The 14,810-nt window shown below is 43.5% G+C and overlaps 1 long non-coding RNA gene across 2 annotated transcripts in view; it reads left to right on the top strand.

The window, feature by feature from the left end:
* Nucleotides 1–14,346, top strand: part of LOC136662357 (uncharacterized) — a 54,813-nt gene extending 40,467 nt beyond the window's left edge. Inside the window, exon 3 of one of the 2 annotated variants that reach the window (XR_010794977.1) lies at nt 14,174–14,346. This is a non-coding gene — a long non-coding RNA (uncharacterized lncRNA). Of the gene's footprint in view, nt 1–9,140; nt 9,211–14,173 lie in introns of those variants that run through there. The other variant, XR_010794978.1, reaches the window with a different exon arrangement.
* The last annotated feature ends 464 nt before the right edge of the window (nt 14,347–14,810 follow it).

The following is a 14,810-nucleotide window of genomic DNA, read 5'->3' as shown; positions in this document are numbered from 1 at the left end:
CTCACTATCTCCCAGCTGGTAGGATGGGTCTGAGGCTAAACCAGGGGTGCCCAAACTTTTTGGCAGGAGAGCCACATCATCTCTCTGACACTGTGTCAGGAGCTGGGGGGGGGGATTAATTTACATGTCAATTTGAATAAATTTAAATAAATGAATATATTACAGATGGAACTTACGTACGAAGGTCTTGCAATAGCTCAAGGCCTATAAAAGGCCTTGCACAAAGCAAGGTTGGCCTTTCCTTTGCTGCTGCTGAAGACAGCCTTCGTCCCACAGCTCACACAAGAGGTCAAACAGTTTGCCGGCATGCTGAGAGCAGTTGCATCAGGCCAGCATGGGCTCCAGCAAGTCTCCAGAGGGCCAGAGGCTCATTGGAGACTAGGGGCTCCCTGTGGGCCTGATTGGAAGTCCTCAAGGGCCACAAATGGCCCCAGGGCTGGAGTTTGGGCACCCCTGGGCTAAACCATTCAACTCAACTGTTCATCCATAATCAGGGCTGAACTTTAGCTATTGCTGAGGCCTGGGATTGGACCAAAGAGCTGTATGTTTACATCCTACTGATTGAATCTTCTCCCTACAAACAGTGAGCTTTGCTTGCTTTCAACCACATCTTTGGCTCAGCCTTTTTGACCTGACAATTGCATAGCTACTAGCCAATTCTGGTTCTGATCCTTCCCATGAACTGACTTCGTCATCCGGCACCAGCTCAAGTCAGAGACAGCTCCTTAATGCAGAGAAGCATGAAAGTGTCTCTTCAAGTCCCTTGTTTGAAGCAGTAGCTTTATTGTCAGAGAATGAAAAACAAGAACAAGGATAGCCAAAACAAAGTCCTGCCAATACTCTTCCCCCCCCCTTTCTTTAAAGGGAGATACCACTATACAAGGCCTGCTCTACTTCTCTGCTGCTTTTGGTTTCCAACAACCATCTTGTCGTTTGCTTTTTGGCTGTAATCACTTTCACCTAAAGTACGTATTACAAAGTGTTAATGTCTTCATTTAATTTTCCTGAGCAACATTAGTGGTGATTAGGGCTAAGCAAGATAATGTTCTGCTAACAGTGTGAGGTGCTACTCCAGTGTGAAAATCCTTCACAAGCTCAGCTATTATGCAGGTTAATTAAAACAGAAAAATTGGCCTATATAGAGAGCATGTAGACTTTGCAAACTTTACAAACTGGATGGCGGGGGGGAGAAAGCCTTTTGTGAGCTTTAGGTTTAAAAGTGTTCAACAGTGACTTTTTTTTAAGAAACAGAATGCAGGTCACTCAAAATATCAGGCTTGTTTTCCAGTACTGATGGAGTGATAAGAATCTTTCATAAAAGGGAGGCATCAGTCTATTTTAGACTAGGAAGGATGTGCATTAATCGTTTCCTGAAAGGCCTTTCTTCTTTTCAATAAACCGAAAAGGAGATGAGACACAGCAGCTTTCTCAATACAGCCACATCAGCATGTGAAACATCCTCTTTAAGGCTGCAATCCTATACAGACTTTCTGGGGAGTAAGTCCTATTAAACATAATGGGACTTACACCTTAGTAGACATGCCTAGGACTGGCCTGTAAAACTTTGTAACACCATAGTACTCTTCTGTAGCTCCGTGTTCAAGCATCTACAGTCAGTTCTTTTTATCTTTTTATCTGCTAGGGTTAGGTTCCTGGAAACCCTAATGCAGGGGGTGCTCACACTTTTTTGGCTCGAGAGCTACTTTGAAACCCAGCAAGGCCCGGAGATCTACCGGGGGGAAGGAAGCGTCTGACAGACACTCCCTTTAATGTATGGAGCCCCTACTGGAGTCTAGTCAGTTTCGTCAGTTTTGTTGCTGCATGCCTGAAGAGCAGCTAAAGTGTCAATTTCAGTGTCAGTTTAGTGTCAGCTATTCACCAGGATTTCCTGCAAAGGAAATCTCATCCCTATAGCACAAAATTTATTATTTTACACCAGACCAAAATTTCAGATGTAAATCTATTTGCACTAATGAGCACTTGGGGGTGCTATCAATCTTACTAAACCAATCCAGTATTAGGCATTACTGTCTTCTGCTCTCACACCTCTCCCACCCCCCCTACTCTACATAGTGTATAACTTAACAACACCTCCTTCATTTGAAAGGAATGGAAGAGAGAGATCTGTAATTAAAATACATGTGTATTTTACATATTTGCATTTCATATTGATCTCTGATTACTTCCAGCCCACTCACTCCCTGCGTTACTCAGTTAAGAAAATCCAAGAGCTTTGCTGTGTAAATAAACTGGTTGAACGTGGACCCTGCCCCACACTGTTCCCTCTACTTATATGCACCCACTTTGTAAACAGATGCAGATATTTCGAGAGAATCCTGTATGTTCACAGGCATGCACCTATTTCTAAATCACTGCAAAGCAACTCAAAAGAAACCTGAGAGATTTGTCTATTACCATCACAAGGTATATAAGAACAGAACGAACATGTTCTCATTCCAAAGGTGACAACTGGCTTGTTTTCCTCAAACATCTAGGATGACCTAATGCCTTCTACTAGAGTCTAAGGCACACAGAAGCAAAAGCAGGATACTTTTTCTTTTTTTCAAGAAGCCGAGCTGTTTACTAAAGGTGTAATGAGATAATAGGGTACCTGGGAGAGATTCAGACTCCTCCAGGGAAGGATAAATACCTTGAGTAAATTCCCCTTGCTGCTGTGTCTTGTCAACCACTTATCTCACTTAAAAGGAACTGTTTAAAGATGAAACTTACAAAGCACTTGAAGGAGAGGGGTCAGCGAACTGCTGTACAAGGTCATGATGATGACAACTTTATTGTCAAGGGTGGTATCTAGAGGCAAGCCAAGAAGCAAGAGGATGTCTATAAACAGCTCAGTCTGTGCTTGGAAAAAGGAATTGATCAGATATAAGAATCAGGTCAGAGTTAGCAGCTTTATAGGACCAGGTAGAGCCCTATTGGAGCCTTATGTCACATGACCCCTGCTGAGCTGGTAGCTGTAGTGGCATCCTCTGGCCATCTGTAGTGGTGATGCTAACATCCAACAAAAGCAAGTTAGTAGCTCCTTCCACTTGCAAGCTAATAAAGTGCTGCAGCAATTAAAAATCTGGGTTTCACTGCTAGATTTCCCAGGTCAAGAATCTTGGATTTATAAACATGTGTTTATTCTGGAGGCACACCACACATTAATTTCTCCTTCCCTGTTACGTGAAAATCCCCTTTTTCCTTAGTTGTGATTTTATATCTGGTTGCAGGCCAAACTTCTCACAGGCCAAACTTCCAAAAACTCTGGTCAAGCTACAAGCTCATGGCATTGTATTGTTTTAACCCAGTCACTGTTTATGCAAAAGTGTCTCCTAATCCAATCACTGTTTATGCAAACACATTAAACCTCAACACACAGGTCAAAATCAGGTCAAGCCACAAGCTCATGGTTACAACATCCACCTCTCTAGGAGGAAGAAGTCTTGCATAGTAAATCATTGTTTTTTAAGTGTCTCCTGTTCATTGCATTGTTTTAACTCAATCACTGCTTAAGTACTCTATGCAAATTTGAACTGCTTTCCTGGGTTAATGTATTCATTGTGTAAGTTCCCCCAGCTAGGAAGAATTTTGCTGATAATCCTTTCAATGTTTTACATATTCGTATTATCCCCTGGGGGCTGGGGATTAGAATAGGCCCTCAATTTGGCTGTACTTGTCGTAAGAGGCGACTAAACAGCCACCAGGTAGATGGGGCTCGTCAGCCTGGGAAGGCAGCTCATCAGAGAGAAGGAAAACTCTGATCCCAAAACTCCACTGCCTTGTGGCTACATCCAGTTAAGGAAAAGGCTTCAGGAGTCAACCTCAAGGCAAAATCAGGAGCTGGAGTCCCTGAGGCAGTTCATGGCTGAACACAGTCACGTTCTGGCAACTCCTGCGACGCCGCTGGAACCAACCGTATTGGCCTCTGCCTTTCCATTGGACCATTTCAGCGACGTGGAGGGGGGGATTTGCTGCATGGGTAACAGCCTGTCCTCCATACCTACTTTACCCAGGCTTCGCGCACTGGAGAGGACACTGTTCCAGAACCACCATTCAGAGCACAATACCAGAGTTTTCCGAGACTAAAGGATGCCAACATGATGATTTACATATTGCAAGTACCCCACTGTGTGTAGTAAGCAAGCACATCCAGGTCAGCTCCAGGTCAGCAAAAACCCTTTTTAAGAGAGGGCTGGATGCCACATGCTCTCTCTCTGACTCGCCCTCCAAGGCAGAGGGTCTCATTCTCAGGACCCCCCCCCCAACTGCTCTGCAGGACAGGTAACTATCTGCTGCCTGAAACTCTTCCCCTCCCTTTTCTCCCCTTCTCTCCCCATCTTTAGTTAGCAACTGGGTTTGGCAGACCAGGGACCCCTAAAATCCTTCCCTACAACCGTTCCCTTTCTAATTTCCTCAGATGCACCAAATACTTTTCACATGCAACCACCATAAAGCTAGGTACGCTAGATGCAAGTACTAGGAACCAAGAAACATATACTTACCATTTTTCATGTGCATTATGTTTACCTGTGTGTTTTTGTAATAAAAATATAATCTTTTATTAAAAGTTAACTTTCTTTCAGTCTCCTCCTTAAGCTAAAAGGGAATTTCTCTGCATTATGCCGTCTTGTTATCCAGCCTATGGTCCTGAAGCTTCCAATAAGGGCAGTGTAATTATTCCCCTATACAAAACAGCCCTTTTTGGTAACATCCCCTTCTCCATATCCCTCACCAAAGTAGTAGTAGTCGTCGTAGTAGTAACTTTATTGCCATTGTGCTACAGCACAACGAAATTTATGCACCTTTGAGATACAAGCATAAATATATACTACAATTCCAACAGTCACACTCTACACACTCACCCACACATTCTATACAACATGCATCATAATATAAAAACAGTATAACAGACCATAATGCCCAGGAGCATGGTAACAACTATATCACCTTATTCAATGTAATTATGGCTGTGGGATAAAAACTGTTCAGTATGCTCTGAATGCGCACTCCAAATTTAGCATAGCTTTGCTTTGTCTGTGCCTTTTACTATCCGCTTTGTTAGCCAAACTTGCAAGCAGTTCTCACCAAGAAGACTTTATAGGCAGGAATCTACATGATCAGACTGCAATCCAGCCAGTATCCACAGGCCTGAGCAGCACAGGGGTGGGGGAGGATGATAGGAGCACAGGGGTGGGGGAGCATGATAGTCATCCATGCTACGGTGACATCGAGGTTAGATTATTGTAACGCGCTTTATGTGGGGCTGCCCCTGAAGACGGTTCGGAAACTGCAATTAGTGCAGAATGCGGTGGCCCGTGTGGTCACTGGAGGTAGGCGGTTTGACTCTGTCAGCCCGCTTCTCCGGGGGCTACATTGGCTGCCCATTCGTTTCCGGGCCCAATTCAAGGTGCTGGTTTTGACCTTTAAAGCCCTATACTGCTCTGGGCCAGGTTATCTTAGAGATCGCCTACTCCCGTACAATCCGGCTCGTCCTCTCAGGTCATCAGAGAAGGCCTTTTTACAAGTGCCGCCGCCTAAGGAGGTATGTGGGGCGGCGGCAAGAAATAGGGCCTTCTCAGTAGTGGCACCAACGTTGTGGAACTCCCTTCCCCTTGACTTGAGACTGGCTCCCTCTCTTGAGTCCTTTCGATGAGGTCTGAAGACCTTGTTGTTTAACCAAGCCTTCTGACGTTCTGGCCTTTTTAACATCTTTTATATATCTTTTAGTTGCTTTTTTACAGGCCCGATTCCTCTAAGAACTGCTGTTTTATGCTCTTTTATTCTGACTCTTCTGACTACTGTTTTTATGGGTTCTGCTAATGTGTTTTTTAATATGTTTTTATCTGTGAAATTATGTTTTAATTTGTTTTATATGTTGTTAGCTGCCCTGGGTCCCTTTTTGGGAGAAGGGCGGGATAAAAATAAAGTTTTATTATTATTATTATTATTATTATTATTATTATTATTATTATTATTATTATTATTATTATTATAGGAGGGTCAGAGGTGCAGAAGGGTGTTTTTGGGTGGGTGAAAAGCAGAACAGGGGATGGACCAGGTCAGAGAGGGGGTGGGAATGGCAGACTAGGCTCCTGCCTTATCCTAACCCCCTTCCTGGGTCTTGCAGCACTTCGCTGGCCTCCTAAATAGCTGGAGCCGCATAGGGCAGGCTGGGGCTTTGCCCAGCTTGTTAAGGGAAAAATATTCCCTTACCCTGAATAGACCTCCAACCTCCTCTTAACCTGTGCTGGACACAACACAGGCCTTACAGCCTGGCTGTGCCATCGCAGGTTAGAATTGCGATGTCACGATACATTTGCCATTCAGGTATACCCATATGAATAATTCCCTGCCATCTGCTCCCAGTTTTAGGAAGTGTAAGGAGTTAGGAATATGCTAAATATCTGAATGGATAATTCAAGTACCCTTCTAATTGTTATTGATATTGCTATCCTACCATGGAATTTTCTAATCCTTTTGTGACACTGTCTCCCTCAGCCATTATTACTTATTGACAGAGAACAGTTCAATTCTGTGTTCTGCAGAAAATTAATTCTTAATATTCCTTTTAACCTACTGCATGACCATCATGTTGGAGAGAGACTGCTCCCGTATGCAGCTGATGAGTTTTGGGCTGCTGGCCATATAGCCAGCGGCAGACCTGGAGGCACCTCCTCCCCCTTTTGTAACCAAGAAACAGACGTATTCACCCTCCCTTCCCTCTTTCGGGGGGCAATTAGAGCCCGTTGTATTCTGTTCATGGGAAACACTGCCGGCATGGCCAAATGCCCATTTTCTGGGAACTGGGAGAAGGATTTTTGCCAGGTTGGCCCAAGTGGATTTGTGTGTGTGTGCCTGTCTTGATCACACAGCAAAGATTCCAGCCTAACTTTCTGCGTTTTCATTTGTGTACTTCAGTTAAGTTTCTTTTAATGGATTGTCTGATTTTTCTATCTGTCCTCCACTATTCCTTCCTTCCTTCCTTCCTTCCTTCCTTCCTTCCTTCCTGCCTTCCTGCCTTCCTGCCTGCCTGCCTGCCTTGTCCTGTTTATAGGGAGGTTCCAGGGCAAAGGCTCTTTGCATTCAAATTATTGAAATTCATACCTACAGCATGAACACACTGTTGAATGCAGGGTTGCTGTTCAGCCCCTGTGAGTGTTTGTGCAGCCAGGGGAGGCAAAGGTTAAACTAAGGGACTTTAGAGAACATCTGATACAAACTGAGACAGGTTTAACCACCACTTTCTCTTACCTGCAGATTTCCGCATTTCTGTTAGGAGTTTCTGAGAATTAGATCTGCAATTCCCAGGACTCATGGGGAGAGTCACCAGCACTGAAACTGGTAGCACCCATTTATCTCCTTCCCATTGACAATGAATGAGAGGTCCATTTTGTCTGATCTCCCACAATGCAGCCAAATGTCTGCCTCTGCCAAATCACATTTACTCAAACTATTCCTGTTTCCAGGATCAATTCCTATTCTTTTGTTTCAATACCTAGTAAAATCACTACGGGTATTTTGACCATGCTGTGAAGCGCTTGGAGCACTCGGAAATCACTATACAAATGCTGCTGTAGCAGGAGTTGTAATAGCAATGTCAACATGAGTATTATTGATGCCTTTGGGCCCAATCCTATCCAAATTTCCTCACTGGTGCAGCTGCAATGCTGCCCCAAGATAAAAGAACAAATGTTCCCATACCTTGAAAGGGGTCTCTGTGAGTGCCCTCCCCACCACAGTGCACACCCCATTGACACAGTTGCACTGGCCCTGGAAAATTGGATAGGGTTGGAATAACATGGTCAGATAGAGCAACAGCTATTGCAATAGAGTGACGGATATTGTGATAGATGGGTGGGTATTGCTATAGAGCGATGGGTATTATGATAGATGGTGGGTATCACAATAGGGCAATGGGTATTGTAATAGATGGTGGTGTTGCAATAGAGTAGGGGTGTCCAAAGTTTTTGGCAGGAGGGCCACATCATCTCTCTGACACTGTGTGGGGGGCCGAATTAGTTTACATTTCAAATATGAATAAATTTACATAAATGAATATATTAAAGATGAACTTATATGAATGAATGAAGGTCTTGCAGTAGTTCAAGGCCTATAAAAGGCCTTGAACAAAGCAAGGCTGGCCTTTCCTTTGCTGCTCCTACTGCATCACAGACGTGAAACAACAAGCCGTGGAGGGAGCCCTCATCCCACAGCTCACTTGAGAGGCCAAACAGTTGCCCTCACGCTGAGAGCAGTTGCATCGGGCCAGTGTGGGCTCCAACAAATCTCTGGAGGGCCAGAGGATCATTGGAGGCTAGGGGCTCCCTGCGGGCCACATAGAGAGGCCTTGAGGGCCACAAGTGGCCCCCGGGCCGGGGTTTGGGCACCCCTGCAATAGAGCAATGGGTATCACAATAGAGCGACGGGTATTGTGATAGATGGAGGGTATTGCGATAGAGTGACAGGCATTGTGATAGATGGTGGGTATTGAGATAGGGTGACTGGTATTGTGTTAGATGGTGGGTGTCACAATAGAGTGATGGGTATCCCAATAGAGCGATGGACTTGCAATATATAGATAGGTATTGCAATAGAGTGACAGATATCATGATAGAGAGACAGGTATTGTGATGGATGGGTGTTGCGATAGAGAGAAGGGTATTGTGATAGGGCAACGGATATTGCAATAGATGGGTATTGCGATACATTGACGGGTATTGCAATAGCGTGATGAGTATTGAGATACATCAATGGGTTGCAATAGCATGATAGCTATTGCGACAGATGAGTGGGTATTGCGATAGAGTGATGGGTATTGCAATACAGTGACAGGTATTGTGATAGCACGGTGGTCATTGCAATATATAGATATGTATTGCGATAGATAGATAGATAGATAGATAGATAGATAGATAGATAGATAGATAGATAGATAGATAGATAGATAGATAGATAGATAGATAGATAGATAGATAGATAGATAGATGGATGGATGGATGGATGGATGGATGGATGGATGGATGGATGACATCATTACATATGCCTTGCATCACTGGACACTACAAAGAGACTTGGAGAACAAGACATAGGACTGCTCGTTTTGGCAGGAGTTCCACGCCTGTCATCAATTCTTGTTCCAGGCCGTAAGGTGGGTGAAGACTTGTCCAGGTCCATGCCCACAGCTGAATACTCTTTGGATATTGCAGAATGACATCCATCCATGACTCCCTCCACAGGCATTGATGACTGACAACCTAGCTCCAGGCAAGTTTCAGTCTGTAGTGACCCATTACTCTATTTTATGCAGCCAACAACTTTTCACATTTCAGGTAATAAAAATCAATTGCTGGCTTCCAATTAGTGCTGTTGCAAAAAAAAAAAAAAAAAAAAAAAAAGTTAAAGCACCCTAGCAGTTCAGCTTTTCAGGAAGGTTGGCGACAGACTCTTAATAACTCCGAACACATATGGTTCCTTATTCCACTGAGCGCATTTTTAGGGCAAACTTCTCATCCTGCTTCTGCTCTCTAGACTGAAAATAGACGCCTGGATTTTGGGATGAAATGCACAAGAGTTGGCTTGGGAAAATGTATTCAATTAGAAACTTCAGCTGCCAGGAATTTTTTATTTGATGCATATGCTGCCTGTGATCCGATGCTTTAAAAAAAGAATAAAAAAAGAACTTGTTTGAGTGAGCAGAAGGAAAGGATTGCATTTTAACTTTGCACATACTTTAAACTTTTATGGGTACTTCAAACAACCTAAATTAAAATTCTGCAGCTCCAGCTTGAACAACCAAGAAGTGAATGTTCCATCAAGGTCTATGATTCATTAGAATGAATGTTATTGGTTGAAGAATACTGACAGGTAACACTGATGTAGAAAATCCAAGATCCATAAAGCACAGAGGGAGAAGATAATGCCGTCAGTCCTTTGGAAGAAGACCAGAAGTCAAGGGCTGATGTCTGTTGGTTAGGAACCAAGAATCAGATACAGCACAATGCTTCCATGGTGTGCTAAGACCATAAACAGAAATGGTTTTGCCAATCCTCTGCCTGACTCATAAACTATAATAGGGCGCAATCCTAACCCCTTATGTCAGTGCTTTCCAGCACTGATATAAGGGCAATGCAGCTGAGGTAAGGGAACAAACATTCCCTTACTTTGAGGAGGCCTCCGTGAGTGACACCCAACTGCAGGATGCAGCACACATCCCATTGGCACTGCTATGCTGACATAAGAGGTCAGGATTGTGCCTTTAGAAAGGCTCAGAAGGTATCTTGATCTGCACCTAGTCCTCCTGTTCAGACTGAAACAAACAAACAAACAAAAGCCGCATCATTCCTGAAACCCATATGATCTGATTTGTCAGCATGGTATGTTTCCTAAAAGACAAACAACACATTCTGGAATATCACATGGTACAGACCTTCCACCGAATGCACAATTTCAGATTGTGGCCAAATGATTGCAGGGCAGGCTTGCCCATAAGATGGCATCAGATTGGCATCACCTGCCTCCATCTGCCTGCCCATCTTTCACCACTGCTCCTCCTTCTCCTGCTTCTTAGATTTCAAAAGGAAGAATGTTGAGCTAGAGCACATTAATGCTAGTCCATCACACTACTCTCCTCCACACCTTCTCTTCTTTTCCCTACTCCTTTTTGGGACTAAACACATGGACTGGTAGGAGGAGAGGTCGCAGTGAAGGCAGTGACTTACACCATCTGTTAACGGGCCAGCATTTGACATGTGGCCACAGGTGTAGGGAGGCTTGAGGGTTCACATGTTTAAATGCTTCATCTATGAAAAAAAAACTCTAAGCTTTTAGAAAGCTAACATGCTAGAGAGAAGGTTTCCAGGCTAGCCTTTCCTCTGACATGTTAGGTTTTCTATGTACAGGATGCTGGAAGGGGGGTTACGGGGGAAAACAAATATGCATTGTTCTTTTCTATTCCAATCAACATACTAGGCTATTTAGCACAGGTCTACTTTCTTGTATTTGTATCACAAGCAGAGGTTCACTAAGAAAAGCCTGGTCATCTGCAGAACAGCAGGGGAGATCACTCTTACAGGACCTTGGACAGCTCCCAGATAGCATGGTGTTCAGACAAGTTTAAGAGAGATGCTTTACTAAGGTCTCAATCTACAACAAATTACCTTTCCTGGACTCTACCTTCTGCCTAGAGAGTGAAGAGGCTCGGAGTCTTGCACTTCACTTCTTCTGGGTCATATCCAGCCCTACTCATTTAGCAGGATTGGCATACAGGTCCTAGACATCAGGAGGTTCCTCTCAGTAGCAGGTTTTTCCAGTGGTGCAGAGGTCTCAGACATAATGTGCGGCGGCAGTGAAGAAGGCCAATTCTATGCTTGGGATCATTAGAAAAGGTATTGAGAACAAAACAGCTAATATTATAATGCCGTTGTACAAATCGATGGTAAGGCCACACCTGGAGTACTGTGTCCAGTTCTGGTCGCCACATCTCAAAAAGGACATAATGGAAATGGAAAAGGTGCAAAAGAGAGCAACTAAGATTATTACTGGCCTGGGGCACCTTCCTTACGAGGAAAGGCTATGGTGTTTGGGCCTCTTCAGCCTAGAATAGAGGTGCCCGAGGGGGCACATGATTGAGACATACAAAATTATGCAAGGGAAGGATAAAGTGGATAGAGAGATGCTCTTTACACTCCCACATAACACCAGAACCAGGGGACATTCACTAAAATTGAGTGTTGGGAGACTTAGGACAGACAAAAGAAAGTATTTCTTTTCTCAGCATGTAGTTGGTTTGTGGAACTCCTTGCCACAGGATGTGGTGACGGCATCTGGCCTGGATGCCTTTAAAAAGGGATTGGACAAGTTTCTGGAGGAAAAATCCATTACGGGTTACAAGTCATGATGTGTAAGTGAAACCTCCTGATTTTAGAAATGGGCTATGTCAGAATGCCAGTGCAAGGGAGGGCACCAGGATGCAGGTCTCATTATCTGGTGTGCTCCCTGGGGCATTTGGTGGGCCACTGTGAGATACAGGAAGCTGGACTAGATGGGCCTATGCCTGATCCAGTGGGGCTGTTCTTATGTTCTTAACTACAATTCCCAGAAAGCCTTGCAGGTGTCTTGTTATCTGGTGTGCTCCCTGGGGCATTTGGTGGGCCGCTGTGAGATACAGGAAGCTGGACTAGATGAGCCTATGGCCTGATCCAGTGAGGCTGTTCTTATGTGCCCCAAGAACTTCTGTTCCAGCAATTTGGGGCAGAGGGCTGCCCCCAAAACTTCTGTTTCAGTGATTTTTCTCGATCTGAACCAGTGTTTGAGCCTGGAACTGGATCCAGTGCTGGTCTCATTTCTTTGTGTTTGATTCAGTGTGTGTCCCATTTAAGTATGTGATGACAGGCCAAGAAAAAAAAAATCATAGTGAACTAGAAAACGGATGCCTGCTCAGCCCTTGGGACTTTGAAATGCATTCCTAGCTTTTGGAGTGAATGTTCCACATCACAGCTCTAAAGCATGACTCAATTCTGGAAATTTTTGATCAAGGAACTCTGAATTGTGATAAGATATCAAAGGGAGGGGGTATGAAGATGCTACTGCTCTAAGGCAAGCTTGGTCTTTGGTCTCTGTCAACCTTCCAGAGGTAGCAGGAGGGCACCTCTGTTGCCCCCAGGTTTTTCTCTCTTCCCATATCTAGTTTCATGATCTTAAACATAGCCAAGTTGTTCCTTCAATCACCGAGCTTGCAAACAGGAAAACAGAGGCATTTGGAAAGAAAGTCTCCATAAGAACAGTTTGCCCCTTTGGCTTGATTCTGCCTGTGGCTCCAAAGAACTTTTAATAGAAATCTTCAGAACAGAATGGGCTACAGCTGTTTGCCTTGATAAATATATTTTATGCTACATGCCTCAGCTGCCATCTGTTTGCTGATATGAGCATTTCTGTTCTGCAGCAATGGAAAAGAAGCTTTCAAAAGAAATTTCAGGAGATGAGTTTAATAACAGGTATATAGTAGGAAAAGAGGGTAAAGCAGGCTGTCTGTGGAGCCCTGTGCCATTTGACTGTGCCAAATCCACCTGCCAAGAACCAGGTAAAATACATTGTGTACAGTATGTTATGAAAATGGCCACAGTTCAGTCAACAAAGCCTCTCCATTCCAGGGCAGGCAAGCAGAACCTCCAAGTGTAGAAATGGTACATCTCTGTGTCATAAACATAGCAGAAGAAATGAATATGATTTAATTCTTGTGTTTCTGTCTTTGACTCAACCCTATCCCATTTATCTTATGCCCTGTTTAACTCTTTGCTTTTCAACTTACAGAAACCGGTTTCTTCCCTGCTAGATAAAACAGGTTCAATGTTCATTTCTGGGGGGAAAAACATTGGTTTGTTCCCTGTATATTAACTGGGATTGCACAGGAAGAATGGTTAGCTAGGTAGCAGAAATACGCCAGGGTAAAAAAAAAAAAGTTTTGTTTGACATTAATGAGGTGAATGTGTACAGATGAAAAGAGTTATTCATGAATTTGTTGTAGGAGTCATACAGATCAAAAAGAAAGGATGTAAATATTGCCTTTGAGATAATAAGAAAATAACTTTAGAATGTCATAGAGGACTCCTTCTATTTTGCACAGTCAAGAAACAAAGCTTAAACAGACCATGAACCCAAACTGGGGCAGGTGAAATACAGGGGGAGATTTCCACACCTTATTCCTCCTCATTTCTGGTTCTGAGCTTCCAACGTCTGGGTGACAATCTATGATTAAGGCTTCACTCCCTGAATAAGCTCCTTGATGTTATCTTTGTGTGTGTGGCATTGTGCCTGTTAAAGCTAGTATTATCTAGACTTATTTTATGCCTTAAGAATAAAAACAGTTGCTTAGAAATACTTTATTGCTTGAGTTTGTTGTATAAATTTCATTGTCAAATATATGCCGCTGCTGAGCTCTCAGTAAACAGGTATTTACTACTGAATGTGGGCTTCACACTTATTGCCCATCCTCCTAAGAGCCTCATGGAGGGGGTGCGTGCACCCTCAGTCAAGTGGATCAATCAAAGGGGTCATAGAGGCTATTCAAATAGGGGATATTGAATAGGAAAGTATTGAACCATAGGTGAAAAATCTACCTTAAAGGCTGATTGACTCAAGTAGGTGATGCAAACCTGAGCTTTCTTGATTCTTTTAGGGGTTGGCAATGATCAGCTACAGTCTGTAGCTTGGAGACAGCACAGCATCACCCAAAGAAAAGGGGGGAGGAAAACCGCTACCTTGGCCAAAGTAGGAAACCACACTGAAAAGGTTGCTTAGAGTTACAACCTGTTGCAATGTATTGTCAAATAAAATGTGGTGTTATCTATATTCCAAAGTCTTATTTGGTGTCTTATTGAGGCATTTGGGTAAACAATTTCCTTAGTAGCTGATGTCTACTCTAAATATGAGAGGTGTGAGCACCTCATCTTTAGAAGGCAAACTGTAACATCAGAATACCTAATATCAGAGAAAACAACAGAGGAAGGACATCAGCATCCAAAAGCATTTGACATTTTTGGAAAGCACCCAAAAGCATTTGACATTTTTGGAAACAAAATGTTGGTCTAGACCAGAGGTATCCAAACATTTTGGCAGGAGGGCCACATCATCTCTCTGACACTGTGTTGGGGGCCAGGAAAAAAAAAAAAGAATTAATTTACATTTAAAATTTGAATAAATTTACATAAATGAATGTATTAGAGATGGAACTTACATGAACGGACGGTCTTGCAGTAGCTCAAGGCCTATAAAAGGGCTTGCACAAGGCAAGGCCGGCCTTTCCTTCGCTGCCG

This window comes from Tiliqua scincoides, chromosome 11 (assembly GCF_035046505.1).
Source record: "Tiliqua scincoides isolate rTilSci1 chromosome 11, rTilSci1.hap2, whole genome shotgun sequence".
Taxonomy (NCBI): Eukaryota; Metazoa; Chordata; class Lepidosauria; order Squamata; family Scincidae; genus Tiliqua; species Tiliqua scincoides.
The sequence above is the reverse complement of the archived record's forward strand: the minus strand, read 5'-3'. Positions and strand labels throughout refer to the sequence as shown.